At 43.3% G+C, this 15,652-nt stretch overlaps 1 long non-coding RNA gene across 2 annotated transcripts; it reads left to right on the top strand.

The window, feature by feature from the left end:
• Positions 1 to 1,571: 1,571 nt before the first annotated feature.
• LOC120323053 lies at positions 1,572 to 10,733 on the top strand. Of its 2 annotated transcripts, none has more exons than XR_005563135.1 (4): positions 1,572 to 1,903; positions 3,327 to 3,471; positions 4,895 to 5,026; positions 10,349 to 10,733. It is a non-coding gene; the product is annotated as an uncharacterized LOC120323053 (long non-coding RNA). The 2 variants fall into 2 exon arrangements; XR_005563136.1 differs by lacking the exon at positions 10,349 to 10,733 and adding an exon at positions 8,202 to 8,321.
• The last annotated feature ends 4,919 nt before the right edge of the window (positions 10,734 to 15,652 follow it).

Below are 15,652 nucleotides of genomic sequence, written 5' to 3'. Positions count from 1 at the left end.
CAGACTGTGTAGAAAAAAAATAATTTTGTGGTTTGGCTCAATAGAAGCAAAATCCCACTCATTTTTTACCTGTCTGTCCATCTCCAAAGCCCATCACTCACCAGGTCTTTGCTTTGGGTAGCTGATCTCCCTGTTGTGCCAGAGCCTGTCTTGGACAAAAATTCAGCTCATGATGCTGGCTCTGCAAAATAGGGTGCAAGTAGATAACGCCTGATCTAGACATGGTAACTGAGCAACCTCACTGTGCTGGTCCCAAACCCAAACCTGGCCCAGAGAGGTTTGTCTGAGTCCATGTTTCAATGGAGACTGATGATAGGAAAGGACACTGACATGATATGACACCCCCAGAGGCATTAATCTGCTGCCCTAAGTGGTCAGAACACCGTGCTCACACAACACACCTGAGAGAAACAGCATGTGGGAGACACAGATACCATTAAAAAAATGGAGCTACCCACCTTGGGACACACCTATACCAACTCTGGAGAAGGCAGTTCCCAGTTTCTCCAGGAATGACCTCAGTGATTCAACAGATTCAGATTTACACCAGCAAGAAGAGGTAGAAAAAAATACTTTTTTTTCGGTGGCCCTAGAGCAAAGGAAAAAAACCCACTATCTTTTCCAGCAACCTCACAGCTGCTTATCTGAAGCAGTTCATGACAGTGAAAGAGGTGGACAAATACGTCATGTAATGCTGCAGTGTGATTTTTAAAAAGGTGGGCACGATTTCACTGAGGCAGGCGAGGGAAGGGTGAGTCAGCAGACGGTTTCATAAGAGCGCTCCACAGCTGGCTCCAGCTCCGGCGTGGTGGCTCCGAAGGCGGCGGGCAAGGAGGGCTGGCTGGTGGGCTGGGAGGGTGCCAGCCCTGACTCTGACCTCACACAGGACACAGCCAAGGCCACAAGTCACCGAAGTCAACATGGAGAGAAGCAACAGCTGAGGAAAACTGCTGAGGGAGGGAAGGCAAACGCCATGGGTGAAAAAACACCAAGAAGTCTTTGCAGCCCAGGGTAGGTCCACCTTCCCTGGAGGTCTTTCTCTTTCCTCCAGTGGCTGCTTCCTATTGCATCTCTCTGACTTCCACAAAACTTCCTCTTATGTAGGAGGAGGATGAAGAGGAAGAGAGGGAAAAAGGCTCTGTGAGAGTGGGGAGGTAATGCTCCCCTTCCCAGCTCCTTTTTCACAGAAGTTTGCGTAGTTAATCTCCCTGTTGTGTCAGAGCCTGGCTTGGACAAAGATTCATCTCATGACACTGGCTCTGTAAAATAGGGTGCAAGTAAATAACATCTCTGATCTAGACATAGTAACTGAGCAACCTCACAGTGCTGGTCCCAAACCTGGCCCAGAGAGGTTTGTCCTCTGGGTTAGGAGGGTCTCCCTTACCCCACAGAACAGGGTTGACTGCTGGTCAGGGCTGGTGCCAGCATTTCCCCACCTGCCACAGTGCCTGTGTTGGAGCCAGCTGCTCCATAAGTGCCCAGGAGCCATGGCACAGCAGCCGTGTCCAACCCCCAGGCAGTGCTGACACAGCCCCAGGCAGAATTTCCCCCCAGGAGCCTGATGGAGATGCAAGGAAATGATGCTACAGCATGTGTAAAGCAAAAAAAAGTAAAAAGCAAGGAGCTCAAGTGAGGCTGGTGAGGAGCAGGTGAGCTCTACAGCACCCAAATTAGGGGCAGGTAGATGTCTTCCCCCCCTCTCTGTGCTTGGGGACATCAAGGCTTCCTCTCTCTGTCCCCGTGCTGCATGAGGAAAAAGTAGGAATAACCAGGGAGAAGCCACCAGTGCTTTTTGTCACGGACACCAGCACAGCACCCTCCACTGCACGCAGGGAGACGATGGAAGGAGGAACTGAGAACCAAACCCAAGCAACACCTGAGCCAACTCCAGGATCCTCATGAGGTAACAGGAAAACATCCTCTGTGAGAGAAAAGGGGGGTGGTTAATAAGGGATAGTGAGCAATGGAAAAACTGGAAGAAACTTCCAAAAAACATGGATTTGTTCACAAAATGTGTGGGTTTTATCAACACTAATTTTTATTGCTTTGAAGTAAATTTTGCCATGTGAACTCTGGTAGGTTTTGATGCCCTGGTCTGATATTGCTGTTTTACTTGATATTTGCTTTGGTTATTCCTGTACAGATTCACACTCACCACTGAATTTTTTTTTTCCTTGAAAAAAAATTCATAATCAGCCTCCCTGAAAAACTCTGCAGTTCAAGAGTGCCATCTTGAGGCTTCCTATATATAAGGACTAGCGTGCTGATTGCACGTCAAAAATTCAGGGAATTATTAGTGAGCTCAAGCACCTTACATTTAAAGTATAATTTTAAAAAGACATGAGCATATGTACAGAGGGGCAGTTCATTTCTGCCAAGTATTACCCGGTGTTAAGGGATCTAGCTAGCACAAATGTCACTCCCAGAGAAGATTTTCAGAAGCAAATAATACTAGTGAGTGCTCTGCTTTGGGATATACTACTCAAAATGTCTTAGGGGATGTGTTCAGACTCTGCTCAGATCCAGCCATCTGAAAATCAGTGAACTTGCAAATATTTTAAGCCAGGCGCCCAAAATGAATAATTATGATTTTTACTATTTTTTTAAATTTGTTTTGCTTGGTTGTTTGTTTAATTTAAATTAAAGGTGATGTTAGAGGCAAAAAAAAACTATGGCTTTCAAAACTGCTTTAAGTCTACATGGGAAGTATATTGTGTTAGATATATTCCCCTATTTTAAAATCAAGGAGAAACCTTCATGCTTTGGAGTACAAGTTTAGGGAGTGTTATGAAATCATCTTCCTTCTACAGCACAATCCAGACACCAGCAATTTATTGCTGCAGGAGAGCAAATGGGTAGATTGTTACAACAAATCATGCATAGGTTGAGAATTTACCATTGAATGTGGGATGTTGCTTTTCATTCTTCCTGCTCTAACTGCCAGGTGGCTTTTGGCTTGGGAAAAGGATGTGTGCCAACATGTTCACAATAAAGTGTCTCAAGGATGAGGCGCCTCAGGAAACCAGAGACCCTCAAAAATATGCATTGTTAGCACCACAAATAACCCCCGTTTCCTCGTGATATTTTTCATTTTGAAGCCAAGCAAAAGAGTAAACCTTTCTCACACCATGGCCTGTGATGTGTATTCCCCAGTTATCAGCTCTACCCAAGTTGCAAAAGTATGTTTTGGTTTTTTTCTGCAAGAATTTCAGACTGCTTTAGGTGGGAAGTCCTAAAAGTATGAATTTGACTGAAGTCTGGATGAAAAGTGATCTACCTCCAGCTACAGAACAGTCATTCTACAAGAAGTCCTGTTTGTTTTCCAGCAGTAGCAGACTGCATCAGAAGGTAATTTTATCCTCAGTGTTTGGTACAGCTACAACACATCTCACAGAAGAAATCCAGTATCGTCTCTGATCATCTTTAAACTCTGAGGGACTGAGTCATATCCTGGTCTGGAAGGAGGAGTGGGTAAGAAACTAATTTCCCTTTCACAGCAAAGAAAAATCATGGATTTCAGTTTTTCTTTTCTTGCTCTGAAGTCCAAAATACCTTGCCAATGAACAACAATGGTGTGTCAGATCTTCTGAGGGGGTTGGGAGCAGCTCAGGACAGTCTATGGACTGTGCATCCCACACAGCCCTGCCTTCTGCTGCCCACCACGGGATGGCTTGGGCTGAAAGAAAGGATTTTTCAGTGGTCCAGCAGTGGCTGAATGGGACAATCACAGCTGGGGGGTAGGAGCAAATGAGACCTATCTCCACAAAGAAAGGCCATTTTTGAGATCTAGACTGTTGTTAAACCTATTCACAGAGAATAATGCATTATCCTGGGCGTAGCCTTTGTAATTAATTGAGGACCAACACACTGCTGAGCATGAAGGAGGTGGCAGAGTCTGTCTCTGTGTGAGTGAGAGATCACTGAGGCTGAGCTGGCTCACTTGGAAACTATTGCTTGGGAATGAGCCAGGTGTCTATTTTGGGTCCCCTCATAGGCTGGAGTTGCCTGCAGTCAAGTCGGACTCCTTTCTAGGACAAGCCAAAACATTACTTTTTCTTATGGAGGAGCAAGGAGCAGGAATAGCACAAGAAGTAAAAGAAATTTCAATTTAGTTGCCTCTTAGCTCTAGGGATGTTCAAACAATTTTAAGCTTGCTACTGTAATTTTTGTGATCAATTCCAAGTGACAATTGGGAAGGCAGTCAAAATGTTCAAGAGGTTTTATACTAAAGTTAATTCTGCAGCCTGATCAATTACTGAAAGGTTTTGAATGTGGAAGTTTGGACAATTATTTAGCCAAATGTTATATTTTCATTCACCAACATTTGAGTACCTCTTTCAAAAAAAATTATATTTTATACTTTGAATTAATATGTTAATATCCTTTTGAATGTTTCATGAAATTTACATTAATTAAGCTATTACTAAGTCTTCTTTGAAGTTTTTTTATTTTGCAGGACTGCAGTGTCTCATAACATATCTTACACAGGCTGCAAGAAAATGACATTGTGTCCTATGACATTATGTCCTGTCACATCTTCAAGTTGTATTCTAAGCAAGCGTTTTTGACTGTGTTAGTTTAAAACCCAAATGTTCTGGAAAACTGTAATTTTTGGAGCCTGTTTCCTTCATCTTATTCTGCATTTTTTCAAGATGTTTTAGGTACTTGACATTCATATTTATGCCTTTCTGCAAACTTGATTTATCATTGTAACTCAAAAATAATTATTGCTACCTTCTAAAAGGAATCATACCGTTAAAATTTAAAAACTTTTTTTCTTCCAAAGTTAATAAACATTATTTTGTGAAGAGGTAAATGAATAAAACAAAAAGACTTGCAGTACAAACACTGGCCAAAGACTAACTACTGACAGCGAATGGGGTGACTTTTCCAGCTTGTGAATGACACGACAGGAGAAAATCACTTTATTGGAAGGAGAAGAGCAGCTCGTCTGTCTTGAGTTAAGCCATCACTGTAGTGATCTGGAATGGTAAATACAGGAACACTCCCTGGATATAATTGTGAGGTAAGAAAACCATTAGTGGTTCCAGAAGATATTTCTGCCAGAGACACACAAATTGTTGTGTTTTTTTTTTTTTAATTCCTGCATACGCAAGAAGTATTTCCAGGAGAATTTAAATAGCATCACTTGCTTGAGAGCAAAGTGTTGAAACAGAATCTAGGAATTAACAAGTAATAGAAAAGGAAACTGCTGTTTGAAACGCTCTATCTGTGCATTAGGAAACACAAAGCATTGCACCAGAAAATGCTAACTGCATATTGGGAAATGCTGGGTAGAGCTCTGTGATAAGCTCATGTACATATTTCTTTGCATTGAGCAAGAAACCTTAGGAATGGGACCTAAAAGAAGTATTGCCCTCGAGTGAACTCTGAAAAAAATAAAGCCATATAGAATCTGGAAGTAATCTTATCTTTATCTTTATCTTCGTATCTTTATGCATTTTTTGATCCTATGGCAAAGCAAGATGCCAAATTCACCCTCCAACAAACCAAGGGTCTAGAGGTAGAGAAAGCTGGAGTGGAATGTGAGCAAAGAGACGTAACCAACCTCATAAGCAAATGAGTGTGAAAGTCATTACAAAAAGAATGTGTGAGTGTGTGCACACAGGCAAAACTTTGCCACGTGAATGGTGCTGTGTATAAATGCACATATGCTACATTGCAGCTGAAGGTGTGATTGTTCTGCAGTCAGTCCCAGAAGTATGTACACAAATGGGAACTTGCAAGTGTGTGCAGGCTGTGAATTCCTCATGGTGTGAGGAGGCACCGTGAGATTTATGTTCACCTACCCCAGCCATCAGCCAGCACTACCCATGATACAAAGCTAACTATATCAGTTCAACCCAGATTAAACTAAAAAGCCTAACTGTAAAGCTGCCAATATTAAAAAAAATACAACAAAATAAAAATTAAACGTGTGGTTCTGTGTGCAACATCAGCTGCCTTGGGGGGATCCAGCGTTTCTAAGTTAAAACATCAGTGCTAGAGCTCTCCAACCTCACCCCTTGTAGCAAGGCTTATGCCTTCACAAGCCAGGAGCTTTGCACCAAATCATATCTCAGCTGTGGACACGGGGACAACAGCCATGGACTAGGGGGCAGGACGAAAAAATAATATATAGAAAGCTGTGCATGTCTTTTTCCCTTGATAATTTTTGATCTTACCACACAGGGAGATGTTCAGATTGCCTATTAAAAAGCTGAAGATCCAGATGGGAGCAAGGCTGTAACCAAGACTGCTGGCATTCTTGAAGCAGATCCATTTATTCTTGTTCAGAAACAGTTCTGACAGTTTTTTAAATGATGGGAGGCAGGAGAAGTTTACTAAACACTTCTTCCAGCATTGTGACCATCAGTGGAGCTCGTGGTAATTGTAGGAAAATAGTACAAAAAAAAAAAAGCAGCTGCAAACACAGTCACAGCCTCAAGCTATCAAAGTGACTTCTGAGCATTATTTTTTCTCTGGAGAGGAATGCCCAGTCTCCCAGGAAACCAAGTTTGGCTATATCCTCCTCTTGCCTTTCATGTAATGTGTCAATAACTATTTATAATTGTTTTTTCTTCACATACAGTCAGAATACACATTAACTCCAGATTACAGCTTTTTCTTTTTAAAGTCAGTGGAAACACAGGTTTCAATTTCCTCCCTGTTTCTGATTTATGATTAAGACACATCTCCTTTGCAATGGCTCATATGCTGTCACTTTTGAACAGAAGAACACTAGGGAACTTCCAACTTTGAAATTAATTACAGGAATAAAGCCTTCTCTGCCTATTTTCTAATTATGCCTTTCTTTGTTAATGCCAAATAATGCCTTTAGCATCTTCCTGGAAAAAAAAGTCTCATTGATCCCACTCTGTGATTATGGTGCTTTTATCTCCCATCTGTGCTGTGAAAGCTACAGGCCTCCCATTTCCAATGCAAAAACCTCTAGAATTAAAATCATTAGTACAAACAATAAAAAATAAAAAAAAACCTGTACAGGTACATGATGTAAGGCATATACACAAGGCAGCCTTATCTAGTCATGGATGAAGGGGTGGAAAAAAAGGTGACATGCCTTTTACTTTGTGACTGAGGAACAAATTAGACTTCAAATTAACCTAAAAAATGTTGCAGACACCGAGAAAACTGACAGGCTTTAAGAGTCCATTGGTGAGATGGCTGAATGAAGGTCATGTCCCAGTCAAGGCTGAGCTTTGGAGCAAAGCAATTGTGCTGCTTCACTGGTCACATTTGCCCTTTGCTAACCCTTGCCTCAGTTGCAGAAGGAGCTGTCATGGGTCAGGGTGTCACACACGTCCACTCTGGCTTACACCAAAAAGGTGGGAGAGCAAGGAGGATCAAGGAGGGTATGGAGCTTGAACTGAGACAGATGATGACCTGAGATCAGAGCCAGGAAGAAATCATGTCTTCCCAGGCCCAGGGACCAGTACAGGAGCATCCTCAGGTGCCAACAGGCACCAGAGGCTCCTGTCCACTTTCCCCCCATCCACATTCTCCCTGTCCACTTTCCCCTGCCCATCACAGGGTACCAGCAGGGATGTGTGTGAATGTGGTTCCATGCATTATTCAATCACAGTCCAGCTTTGCCAGGTATCTCTGGGAGGAGGTTTTTGCCTACAGTAACTTCTGGTCAGAGCCCTAGGAAGGGAGTTTGCCAGCGTGGTGTCTCCCTGCACTCGTGGCAAGCACCTGGTGGCTGCTGCTGCTCCAATTCATTGATGAGATGCTCCCCCCTGATAGGAGTGGTGTCTGCTCTGGGAGCAGTCACTTTGCAGGAAAAGCAGAGGACAAAAAAGGCAGAGAAGGCTTTATTCTTGTAATTAATCTCGAAGTTGGAAGTTCCCTAGTGTTCTGTTCATAAGCCTGCCCTTGCTTGGAATGTTTCCATCCCTCCTGCCACACTGTGCTCTGTGCCCACCCACCACGGCATCCTGGGGATGGCAGGGCCAGCAGCACGTTTGGGTGGGCTGGCAGAGCCAGATTCCCAGGACAGGGATGTCAGCATGTTCCAGAGTGCTGGAGGAAGGTTGACTTGCCAACTTTATGAAACTCACAGAAAAGTGTATGCACGTAATTTTTTGCTGCATGTACCTCATGCCAGACCTTGCTCTTTTTTCCTTTCTTTTATTTTTTTTTCCACTTGGTTTTGACTCCACAACGTGCTGTTCTTGTAGTTTTTAGGATCCCTTGAGTCACACTGTGGTGCTTGGAGCTGCTTGCAGAAGAGTTGGCAAAAAGCTCCCGTTTCACTCCCAGTGTGATTTAACCACTGCAAGCCGAGGGGCAGGACATTTATGCAGGTTAGTGACCTGGAGACCTGCAAGCCTGAAGGATGATGAACTGTTGTGTAATGGAGAGTCAAAAAGGGACACTGAAAGCTGAATTTCCAACACCTGGGGAGCAGTGGTGCTCTCAGCTCCACCCCCACATCTCGCCTTAAAATGTATGAATTGGCTTTCCATTGCTTCCCTGATATTTTTTTTTTCCATTACAGAAGAGGCTAAAGCTATTCCAGGGGAAATATTACTGAAATGCCACAGAGAATTACAGGTAACATGGCACTGGATTCCCCCTCTCAAATAGGACCCCAACAGCTCAAATACATCTTCAAGGAAATCACATCACTGCAGCAACAGCAGCAATAAGTGTCTGATAAAGTAATCGGAACAAGTTCCATGAATTTTAAGACAATGTGTGCCGTGGAAAAAGAAAAAAATCTCCCACATTTTAAAATGTTCCTTATGCAAAAAAATTCCATCTTTATTTTTTTTTTTTGCAATTTCTTGAAGGTCTTGATGTTTCTTGGGTTTCCTTCAAAGAAGATCCACAGAAACCAGTCAGAAAATGAGCACACTCCTTATAATACCTAAAATTAACGACTATGAGGCCCCAGTCTAGGCCTGATCCACTTCTTTAAAATTAGATTGGCCTGCACTCTTCATCTATTTACTCACTCAGCAGCCCAAGGGAATATTCTTAGTGCATGAAGCAGAGCACGTGCCCTTGCAAGAGTAGATTTTATGTCATTAAAAAGAGGAAATGTAATACTGCCAATGAAGGAATGTCTCATTAGAATTGCATTTACTTCTTCACGAATGCCAGCCAAGAATTTTTTTTTAAACATATACCTACACTATGGCTTCCAGACATATTCTGCTACCACAAAAGGGGCCACAAGTGACCTGTGATACCATCCATTGTCTTAGGGTGTCTTTGCAGCCTATTAAAGAGATACCTGAGGAGTGTGTAAGCAAAGGGGTTGTGTGGGAAGAGAGAGGTGGAGGATAGCTGGGAATGATCCCAATTTACGAGCAATTGAAAGAACAATGGGGACGGGGATGGAATTCTCATATCCCTCTTGACACAACTTCCCACCAAGAAATACTCTTCCCTACAGACAGTTCCACCACAGCAACAGCTAAGGATCAAAAGCCAATCTTGAAATAACTTTCTGTTAAAGTTGGTTTTAAAAAAATGAGTTTTGGATGAAATTTCAGTTCTTGAAATTACAGATTTTTCTTTTTTACTGGATTCAGTTCATATTTCCCTGCTCCCCCATCCACATTTTGCTATATGTAATTGGTTATGGTCAACTTCTTTTATCTCAGTGAAATTTTGCCTTCAGAGATTAAGAAAAAAAAGAAAGTGGGATGTTTGTTGTAAAACACTGTCAGGAATTCCCCCAGCTAATATTTCTTTGCTTCTCTTTCGTACGTTGAGGCACAAAGTTTTGCTTTTGGAATGGAAGTAGTTTGCATATTGTAACTGAGAAAAGCACATCTCTTTCAGAACTCTTGGAGGCAAAGAAAGCCTAAGGAGGCAGTTGCATGGTAGCATTGCAAAGAGGTGTTAGCTTGGGATGTTACAGACTGCTGTGACTATCCATGCCAAGAGAAAAATGTATTTTATTTAGAACGTGCAGGAAAGTTGCAAAACGTTTCTGAAGATTGGTGGCTGCCCCGTGAATTCACTTTCTACAGAGTTCAACAGGAGTCAGCTGCTAAAAGAGCCTCTGAAAGTTTTCACTTTGCTGCTGGCTCCCTCCCCTCACCAGCTATCTTCCTGACTGAGGTTAAATAAGGACAAGCCTTTAAAACTCTAGTATCTTAAAACAAGTTACCTTATTTTTTGCTGATTTGGCATCTATTTCCATGGAAACAGAAGCAAGAACTTGAAGCCAGCAGCTGAAGTTGGCTCCACCACTGCTCTTGGCTTGTTCTACTTCCATTTCCATGGAAACTGATGCAAAATCAGTGCAAACAAGGCAAAGTTTTCTTTTTCTTTTTTTTTAATTAACTCTTTCTTGATTTTCCACTTCCAGATTAATTTGTTGCCAGAACTGCAGACACAAAGCCACTGGAAACACGGGGAAGATCAGCCCAGATATCTTCATGAATCTGTGCAGGTGTTTGCATGTGGGTGTGTGTGTGTGCACTTCGTTTTCTAACATGGATCTTCGAAGTAGTCACCAATTTACTTTAAGGATGCTAAAAATCACAAGAGAGTTAAGAAAGAGCGAGAAAGAGCAGCTGGTTATGTCCCCACATTGGCAGGACACCTTTCTGCTGTAGGTTTGTAGTCTCCTCCATATAAGTATCCAGGATGGAGAAGGGCACCAAGTTCTGGCACTGCCTGGCCACGCCTCTCACCAAAGTATCCCACCTTCCAGGGGCTCCAGGAGGCTCTGCTCCACTCCCAGGACCAGTCCCCAGGGCATCACAGCTGGCATAAAGGCTTCTGTGTCATGGGCTGTTTCAGTGGGAAAGCAGAGAGGGAAGTAAAAAAAGCAAAAGCAGAAGGGGAAGGAAAAAGAAGTGCATGATATAAGGGAGGCTGACATGCACAATTGCCCTCCGTGGAGGTCAAAGGCAGAAGTTATAAACTGACAATGGAAGGAAGCAGTTTGATGACAAGAAATGGCACTTCCTTGCCCATTGCTTTCCAGGAGTCTTCTAGAGTATTTCTCTAAAGCTATGTATGGTCTCTTTTTTGGCTATAAAACCCATTGAAACTCTGATTCTGGCATATCTTTTTCTTTTTTCTGTTTTCTTCTTTATTTTTATTTTTTCTTCTTTTTTTCCTCTCCTGTTCTGGTTGTGTGCTGGAGCACATGCCACGAGCCTTCAGAGGTGCCAGGTAACACAAGCAATTTAATGTGGAGCCAAAGCATTACAGACCACGTTGCAGGGTTTGTACAGGCTGGGGTTGACCCCTGCTCGTGGAGCATGAGATATGCAGGTTTTCCTTGAGTTCATGACTGAACCTGAACCAAGATTAAGTCACGTTTAGGGAATTGATTCACTTACCCTGCTTTGTTAGCAGAAGCAGGACAAAACATGGTCATCTACAATAACAGTGGCATGGCAGGGAGACACTCTTGGAATGGGTTGGCTACTGAACTGGAGTTGTTCAAAATAGCAGCCTGGTTTCCAAGACCAAAGTGAAACACACTGAAAATATGGGTATGAAGATTCCTTCTGAACTAGTTACATCGTAAGGGAAAAATCCTTAAAAAAAATATGCCCTGAAAGAATAAAACATGACAGATATTTGATGCAGGGTCAGACTGCTAACTTTGTAAAACCACAGATTTCTTTCTAGATACTTTTTTTTTTTGGTCCCATATGTTTTCTGTCCATCGGATTGGAATCTCTGGTTAATATTTTTAATCAGCTGTATCATAACAGCTATCTAGATGGGAGGAAAAGTAGTTTGTGAGAAAGATGTGAAGACTGCTTTGATTAACCTTGGGAGTGGTTTTAACCAATACCCAGTGCTAGGACTTGGGCATTTAAGTATGAATTTTAACAGTACAAGTGCACTTTAGGCAGTGACCTTTGTTTTTTCCCACATACCAAAGGGAACATGTGCCCTGTAGTCTTAAATGTTCTTGTTATCATGCAACTGACATTTGCAGGTGACAATTTTCCGCATGCATAAACAATTTTTGATATTCAGGCATCAATTCCTCTTCAGGTGGGAGCAGAGCTGATACAGACCAGGTTCTGCTGTATCCAGTGCAAACATGAACAGGTTCTTAAAAACTGGGCTAATCCAGAAGTGTATTAATTGGAAGGAAAAATTTAACAAGACAGGAAATGTATTGATTTTCTTCATTTTTTTTTCATCTCTCTCTTAAAACCCCAGTGTCTATTCTCTTCTGGCTATAAATCTGATATTTAGGTGTTTTGGTAACTAAATATGTGACTTGGCCACCTCCATCATCTTTACCCATGTTCTCCCACCAGCTTCCTCCTCACATTTTATAAAAAATAACAATCAATTGAAGGACAGTCCTCCGAAGTCCCCCAGGTCTAAGCAGATTTACAATCTGGAAAACCTTTTCTACATGTAAGTCTTGGTCCAACATGTGAAGCAGTAGAGCATATACATAATTTATATTTGTTTTGGCTTGTGGAGGACTCAGGTAGATGATTTAATTCTTTATTACAATTGGGTTTACATGTCTGGATCCAGATTTTCTAGGATAGGCACCAAAATCATAGAATCATAGAATTGACCAGGTTGGAAAAGACCTCCAAGATCATCAAATCCAACCCTTGATCCAACCCTGCAATGGTTACCAGACCATGGCACTGATGCCACATCCAGTCTCATCTTAAAAACCTCCAGGGACAAAGAATCCACCCCCTCCCTGGGAAGCCCATTCTAATGTCTGATTACTCTCTCTGTAAAATATTTTTTCCTAATATCCAACCCAAACCTCCCCTGGCACAGCTAAAGACCATGCCCTCTTGTCCTACTGCTGGTTCCTGGAAGAAGAGATCGATGCCCACCTGGCTACAACCTCCTTTCAGGTAACTGTAGAGGGTGAGGAGGTCTCTCCTGAGCCTCCTCTTCTCCAGGCTAAAAAACCTCAGCTCCCTCAGCCTCTCCTCACAGGACTTGTGCTCGAGTCCCTTCACCAGCCTCATTGCTCTTCTCTGGACCTGCTCCAGCACCTCAATATCCTTCCTGATATCTGGACCAAACAGGTGCTGGTGTTTCAGTTGCATTTACGTGAACTTGGACTTGACTTAAGGAGTTGCTTGGCTGTATGAGTGGTCCAGGAGCACATGCAAGGCCACCACCAAGGGGTGGTGTCAAATCTCCTTGACAAGGAGCTTTGCTCCCTTTCCAAGCAGCTCGTCCTCACCTCTTTGTGCAGGGAGTGACCAGCACACCCCGTGATGGTGTGCAGCCAATTTTCTTTTTCCTGTCGTTTTTCCCTTAGGCTCAAATTCCTGTATCTCATTTTCTGTCTGTGGATACTGATGCCCCAAAATCCTGGATCCTCTTCCGCACTTTTTGCTGCTTGGCACTGTCTGCTGTAAATGCTGCAAACACCACAGTAGCTGATAGCATTGGGTGGCCTTTTGTACTGACATTTCAGCCTCACAAACTAAAACTGGCCTTATCTGTTGGCCACAGTGCCTGAGGCTTTTCTTCTCACTGGTTTTTTCTTCCAGCTGCCTACCAGTATGCAAAGGCAGAGATTTCCAAAGGAACAATGGGTTTCCTCTTCTGCAGCAGAAGAATGGAGTCAGGGAGAATCAAAAAATACTGCAGATACAGAAAAATACCTATTTCTATATAATTAATATATTACATTATTGGTGCTTCAGATTAATTACATCTAAGCTTATCAAACAATAGGAATTATTTCCTGGTGAGACAAAAACAAGTGCCACATTTTTATCGATGTTTTAGTATTTTCATTGATTCAAGATGCAGAAAAATCCATACGCACACAACGTCAAACCTTCTCAAAGTGAAGTGCAAACATGCTCTGCCAGCTCAGTGTGGTGTTTCACACCACCCACACCTCAGTGCCCCCATTTTCTGTCTGTATTTGTAGTCTGGGCAGTGGGGTTTGTTTGCTTGGTTTTTTTCCTCCTCTTCCTTTCTCTGTCATCTTCCAGCAAGAGAAAAAGGGAAAGAAACAGGGTGGGGAGAATAAGAGTCTGTAACAGAAGTTGTCCATCACAAATCCAACTGGAACAAAAATTTTCTCTTGCAGATCACTTCAAAACAGATGTTTCTTTCATAATCATGCAATCGGGAGGCAAACAGAGAAAAAGGAAGTGATCACATCCTCCCAAGTGCTGCGAGTTTTGTCGCATCCAAAAAGACACATTTTTCGTCTTGAAAGAATTGAAAATGTGTCAAGCTGCTCCAGCTATTAATCCACACATCCAGCCTGAACTGGGATTGACGTGGCAAGCAGTTTGATATCAAGTCTGTACTGGTTACTTGGCAATAGCTTAATGATTATCTTGGATGTGATTAATGAAAAATACTATGAAGAATAATCACGTTGCACCACACCCTGAGCTGACTTCCACCCTGTCCTGCGAAGCCGCTCTGTGTGGCAGCCAAGGTCTTATCCGGGCCCTGCAGGCAGCGAGACCCAGGCAGGGCTTACCAAGGACCTCAGGAAGAGCAGAAGCCTCTCCTCTTCCAGTAAAACTTTGATTTTTCCCGTCTGTTGTTTCCTTTCTGTGCGTGGCAGTGGGATGCAGCCCTCCCTCAACCCGCCTGGCAATGCCCTGTTGCTCAGCAACCCCATACTTGCTGAGAAGGCTCTTTTGCAGCAGCAAACCTGGGCTGAAGAGGAAGATGAGATGATGTGACACCCAAAACCTGCCGTTTAGGTTGGCCAAGTAGCAAGATCTCTGTGAGCAAAAGCAGGTGAGTAGCAGCGAGGACCCTGGTGGCAATGTCAGCTGAGGAGCAGCAGCACTTGCACCTTCTGCTCCTCTGCATCTGGGCTGTTCCGAAATATTTACTGGTGATTACTCGAAATTAATCAACTAAATTAAATTTAACAGATTAAAAAGGTCTCCCGGTCTGCACAGCCATTTCCACCGTCCCAGTTAGACCCAGAGCATGGAACTAGCACCACATTTTGCTCAGGGTGAGCCAGCCAGCAGCGCTGAGGAGATGGGGAGAGAGCACCTGTAAGGCTCTGCCATCATGAAACCCACCCCTGGGGGCAGCTGGCATTGTTCAGGGCAGGTGGGCAAGGGACTGGGGTGGAAAGAATAGGTGCAAGGGACTGGGGGAGTAGCTGGATTACGTTAATGGATTGGATGGAAAATGGGAGGTGCGTTAAGCAAAAGGTGTTCTTCATCCCATGAATACTCCGGAAAAATCAGCCTGTGCTCCCCTCATCTCCAGAGCCAGCAGCACAGGAGGGCAGGTCCTCTCCCACCTCAATGAGCAGTCGAAGATCACAGCTATACCCAGCCAAACCCACAGCCATTGGGCTCTGCAGACACCTGGCATTTTTGGGACCCAGAAGCTCCCATGGTCTGACTTTGATAGGGCAGAACATGCATATTGATCCATATCAGAAATTTTTAGAAATTATAACTTTTAGAAAACCAATTAGGCTTTTCTGTAAGGGTCACTGGCTCCATGTTCTCTCATTGTTAATGGTGTTGCACAGAAATGTCTTGTTACAAGGTTTGTGAGGATCCCATTGGGTCATTAGGGCCAACTCAAGGGCAGCTCCAGCAGACACCACTGTGACCACTGCCCAGAAAAACCCACCTGGCACAAGGAGAAGATCTACAAGGCTTCTACAGACCTGGTTGTTCACCACCTGGCCACCACACCACCA

The sequence above is a fragment of the Pipra filicauda genome, unplaced genomic scaffold (assembly GCF_003945595.2).
Source record: "Pipra filicauda isolate LSUMZ 115617 unplaced genomic scaffold, ASM394559v2 scaffold18_size4552066_pilon, whole genome shotgun sequence".
Classification (NCBI taxonomy): Eukaryota; Metazoa; Chordata; class Aves; order Passeriformes; family Pipridae; genus Pipra; species Pipra filicauda.
This window is presented reverse-complemented; position numbering and strand designations above follow the sequence as displayed.